The sequence below is a fragment of the Teleopsis dalmanni genome, chromosome 1, assembly GCF_002237135.1.
Source record: "Teleopsis dalmanni isolate 2A chromosome 1, ASM223713v2, whole genome shotgun sequence".
Classification (NCBI taxonomy): domain Eukaryota; kingdom Metazoa; phylum Arthropoda; class Insecta; order Diptera; family Diopsidae; genus Teleopsis; species Teleopsis dalmanni.
The window spans coordinates 113,913,564-113,919,563 of NC_051846.1; the positions used below are offsets into that span (position 1 = coordinate 113,913,564).

Sequence of the window (6,000 nt, forward strand, 5' to 3'; positions counted from 1 at the left end):
TTAACGTTACGACTGTAAGATAAAAATAATTTCACATCGGTTCCAGCATTGAGTGACTCATTGCATGACTGTCATTATTGTTAAAACGATTTAATAGACCTCAACTGTTAAGGTCAGTCTGTTGCGACAAGAAAATAATAAAAACTACGTTAAGTTTAGTGCAATCACTATCAGCAGATGTTGAAAAAATATTTGAAATGTGTTGACTACAACAGAGCTGCTATTGAAAATATGTACATACATATTTCTACATTCTCTGTAGTATGAAAAGCACTCCGATCCGAGGCAGTCCTATCCGATGATAGGATAGCTGCGATCACTCCAGTTTGTCAGTTGGACCGATTTTCCGACTATGTATGCAATCAATGGAGTTTATTTTTAAAAATTAATTTGCATATTCAAAGCTTCCAAAAATTGGTTCTTAATAAACCAATATTGCACTGTAAATACCACAAATAACTAACGCAAAAAAGTGTTTCAATATTTGTTGAGATATTTTACAAATCACAAGTACGTATTCAAGTTTTATATATCTATATTTACAATACATATGTCGTAATATATCTAAACACAAAGCAGAACACTTTTTTTGTATCAGTTGTTTGCACATCTTCTCTAACATTAAACTTACTATAGCATATGATACATGCATGTCCTGGCCTACTAAATCCTGCTGTTGTGAATTTCCGGTAATGTAAACTTTATTCGATTAGATCACGATACACTGTTAGCATTCAAATTCATTGTTATTGCGGGGTTAATTTGTAATCCAAATTCTTTTTGTAAAATCCAGACTAGATATATAAAATCAAATAAATTGAAATTTTAAACAAATAAGATGGTATGCAGCGTAAATCAAGTTAGTCGCTAATGGTTTATGTACATTGAATATTCGCAAACTCATTGCGATACGTAGAAACCTATTTTTTAATTATCCACCATATATGACGTCAGCTAAGGCATTATTCTGCAGACATTGAAAACTTGTATTTTAAACAAATAAAAATGAGTCAGCAAAATATTTTTAAATGCCGTACAGGAGAACTCGTTTTCGATTCTAATCGTATCATGGCCAAAAATGACTTATTTCGCACATTATTTATGAAGAACTGACATTCACTTTTTCAGTATTCGCTTTTGGCAATACTATACACAATAAAAAATTATGGCCGATTTTTACTACTTCGTCTTTGGTATTAGGAAACCAGCCTGCGGTGTTCACTAGCTTGGAAAGAGTTTGGAAAGACTCGTCTCTTCAGGTTTCAGGCACAATAATACGTTGCTTGCTAACAAAATTGCCTTCAAACAATTTCAAGACACGTTTCGCCGTGCATGTTGTGTATATAAATGTATATATATATACTTCGTTTTGTTTTGTTATTGCTAATTAAATACAGTAAACTCAAGCTTTACGAAGCTACATTTTAGCTTACATTCTTACTTATTACATTCTAGTACTGCCTACTTTGATACTTATTACACAGCTAACTTTGAAAATTATTTAAAAATATGTAAAAGTGATTAATTCAATGTTTTTTATTTTTGTTACTTAGTTTGATATCTTAATAATATAAAAATACATATTTCGAACAGTTTTCATCTGTTCATGAGTTTACCTGGTCCGAAATAAAAAGTGTGCAAAAAAAATGCTTTTTTGAATCAAATGAAAATTAAAATAAACAGAAATAAAAACTAATATATTTGTTAAAACATGTGTTCACAAAAGTCCAAATATAATTTTCGTAATTTTTGCCGACGCCTTAGTGACAGTTACCATACGTGTCACCAGACGCCGGCGAAAAAAGGCGTGTGGTAAATCACACGCTGGGTCCTATAATACTATAATGATGAAACAATCAATATAAATATTTGTCGTTAGATAATGAAATCAAATGGGAGTAATCTCTCTAATAAATATCATACTCTTCTAACTAACTTAAAGTAATGTTTTTTACTATGCATAATAGTAATAAGTCTATTTTGAAATTTGATTGCTGAAGTTAGTCTGAATTTGATTGTTTTATATAGGGCTTATATTTGTCCTTGTTGAAAGTTCTGTAGTCGATTTTTAACTGCAAATAAAATTATAATGTCGTGCCTCAGATATCTAAGAAATCATATTGACAATTGGAGCGAAGATGACTCATTAGTGCCAAGTAACATCCGCTATCTATTGAATAATAATGTTTGCTACCTGATAATGTTGCTGGAGAATCTGACAATGAAATGATTGACGATGGTGAAATATCAACAAACATTACATGCGACTTTAGAATTTTGTTCTCCTTTTTTGAATTCCGTTTGTCTAATTGTGAGAGAATATTTTGATATTATTGAAGTTGTATACGAATCAAATGCACAAGATTATGGTAGTGTTGTAGAAATGCCTAAGTCGCTACTATTCACATTGGAACTTGTAAAATCAATACGTTTCGGTTATAAGCTGTGAACCCTTTCTTTGGATAGTGGGTATATTTTCCAGTTTCTGCCATACTCCAGTGCAACTGATAAATACAACAAACAATTAAGAATCGGTGCATTTGTTCTAAAGGAATTATTCAACCATTGTGAGTATCCATTGCAAAATACTTACTTGAACCCATAGTAAATGTCTAACACTATAGCAGAGAGAAAAAAAAGGTTGGTGTCCCAGAGTCCCAAGTTATCAATAGCTACAACCGACATATTGGTGGCGCTGATTTATATGACAATGGAGTTGTTAACTATAGTATCGGGAATAGAAGCAAAAAGGGGTGGTGGCCATTATGGGTACAGTGTTTAGATAGCGCTGTAGTAAACGCTTGGAAACTAAATTGCTTTGTCGCTGCTTCTACCAACACAAAACATATGCCTCAGTTAGACTTCGAGAATTTCATTGCCAGAAACCTTCTTGCATCAGAGAACTCAATGTTCATTACAGAAGCTACCGCTGATGATGATTTGAAAAAAGAAAGTCACAGTGCAGCAGAAGATGTTTATCTTCCGGGAAATTTACCACGTGTAACCGGTATGCGCGCTCCCATAAAAACTCAAAATCGTCACCAGTGTATTGTTCATACACCAAAAGCTACAGTTTTTAACATAAAAACATAAAATTTTATACTTACACGTCTTTTATACAACTTACAATGGTACTTACTTCACCATAAAAGTAACTAAATACCATATTTGCGAACAAAACACATATAAAAATATTTGTACTATCGATGAGAGAAAAATGTGCTAGGGGTCCCAGCGTGTGGTTGACCACACGGCACTTTTCCGGAAAACTACTTTTCACAAAAAAAATTTAATTTTGCAGGGATTATTTTTAACGTAAAATAAGACTTTTCTGAAAATTTCACCATAAAATTCCAAGTTTGAACTTGCCTGGTACTTAATGGGTTAAATGACCAATTTTGTCCCAATAAGAAAAAACCATCAATTCTGAAAAGGTTCAACGGCAAAAGGAACATGTTAGTTGCAGTGGAGACGCCAATCTATCCAATAGAGAACTCAATATATGTTGTTTTGACAAAACCACATAAAAAAAGTATAAATTAATATAATGAATGAATTGCTTTAATATAATGAATTGCTTTAGTAATATTTCTACTAACAACAACTATGTGTGCGCTACTGCCAGTGTTTACGGATTTCATTATAAGGGAACCTCATTCATTTATATAAGGCCGATTTTAAAAAATCTTATGAATTACACGCACATAAAGTTAAGATTTTTTAATATGGGTATTGGGACATTGTTTGGTAACTCGGTATTACTTAAAGTAATGAACTTGCTAACATCCGAATGCCATTTTTAATTCTTTTCCGTAAATTTTAAAAAGAAACTGCCAAAGTATTTGATTTTGTTTACGTTTGTTGTGTATAAAACCAGAAATATTACAACAAAAAATGAATATATTATATGTATTAAAACTTAACACAAAAATTTAATTGTTTTTTTATCTCCATAGTTCTATATTTATTATTATTTTGAATATTCTACAATTAAAAGAATATAATCAGGAAATGCTTTACCAAATACCGAAAAGATTATCTGAGCTGAAGCCTTAGTAATTCGTTAGAACAATAACGTCATAATAATAACAATAACAAATATACATAAAACTTTATAACTTGGTAAGAATATCCCTAATATTCTGACTCAAACTACCGGCATAAACGATATGCTATCACCACTATTTGAGCAACATTTTTTTCGAGACACTTAAACATCTGGCAGAACTTTGCAAAAAAGCAGTGGTCGTAACATTAACTTGGTTACTCGCTCCGTTTTGCTAAAAAAATGGGCCATCTATGATATAGCTTTTTCCTGATAATAATTTCTGAACCCTGATGATAACCCTGAACATAAAAAATTTGATTAAGTAGATTAATGCATGGTGTTACTTCTACCACAGACAAATAATATACATATTGAGAATGCACAAAAAAAAAATGACTAACTCCCTATGATTTTATAGTAGCCAGTTCAAATAACCATGTAAAGCACCATGAGCCTTGGATTGTATAACTATTAAGGCATACAAAAGTTACGTATAAAACAATGATTTTAAGTATTCGAAGCATACAAGAGAGCTGTTGAATGTGTGTATGAGGTGAGATATGATATAGTATAGAAATTGTTACTTTATTTTCTATTCATATTGTTAGTTTGTGTGTGTCATTTATATGGCGACGATTTCCTGTTTTGCGTTCTTATGCTTAATGAGTGTTGTTACATCAAGTCGAAAGTGCAATCAGTGAAGTTCAATTTTTTTATATTTACAAGATTTTATTTCTTTTTGGATAAGAGAGAATAGAAAGGAAAAGGCGAACAATGGTAGTCAGAGACGAAGAAGAGTTGTTTGGTGTTGAGTGGACCACTAGCACTTCTTGTATTCTTCATTGTATTACACACTTACTAAATGATTTCGTATGCAAGGGTACGTAATACGGCGTTTACATTGTGTGATTTAAAGTAGAAGCAAAAATCGAGATTAAAATACTAACCTCGATGTTCTATACAAAAGTTAATCTTCTTTTCGTCAAGATTAGTTTTAAATCTCTTTCAAAATGATGATTATTTCTCAATGCAACTCTGCAAATGTCTTAATGTCGTTTACGATCTTAGAAGAAATCTCTTAATGTCACAGATTTTTTACGATCTTAAGGAGATATGTCAAAATCTATTCAAAACAAGCGTTGAAAATTTGAAAATTCCGATTCGTTCTCTTAATATCACAATGTAAACGTAGTATAAGGCAATATTTCTGAAGTTAGTGCATAGTCTTTGTTTTTGTATATATTTTCCTAAAATATATGATTAGCTTTGTGTGCGTGCAATGCACAAGTTCTTCCAAATTATTATAAATTTGATTTTTGATGCAATTTTATACTGGTCTCATGCAACGATAGTTGCAGCCCAACCATAGTTGTTGTTAATGCAAATGGTAATAATATTTTCGGTAGTGAAGACAGTACTACGCCCTATAGTAGCTATTATATCATGAAGTAATTAATAAACACCATATTGTTAAATATTTAAAATTGTTTTATTTTTATATTTTATATTTATTATTTTATATTTTTTTATTATTATATTGTATATGATATTTTTAACTCTAACATTTTCCGATTTTTCGTGAATCTAAAAGTATATATCTAAAAAGATATATTTTTATTTGTGTACGATCTTAGTTGATCGTAGATTTTCCTAAAAATAGACAAGATTATTTGCAACTTGACAAATGTTAACTGAAGCCAAACATCATTCCGTCAGTTCCACGATAAGAAATGATGATTTTTGATATTTGGTTAATAATTGATGGAAATGACTTTAAAAAAATTGAATACGGATGAATTGTAAAAATATATGGAGCATTCTTCAATAAATGAAAACTGCGAATTTAAGAAATTAAATTATGAAATCTTTTTGTAAAACTAATGAGGTAATTGGAGCAATTCTACTGTTAAATGTTAGTCATTGCATCAAGTTTAAGTATATAAGATGAGCTA

The 6,000-nt window shown here is 30.8% G+C and overlaps 1 protein-coding gene across 1 annotated transcript in view; it reads left to right on the plus strand.

Moving 5' to 3' along the window:
• Positions 1-2,797: 2,797 nt before the first annotated feature.
• LOC119689941 overlaps positions 2,798-6,000 on the plus strand; it is a gene marked incomplete in the record, with an annotated part of 11,198 nt that continues 7,995 nt past the window's right edge. The window contains 1 exon segment of the mRNA XM_038104892.1: positions 2,798-2,808.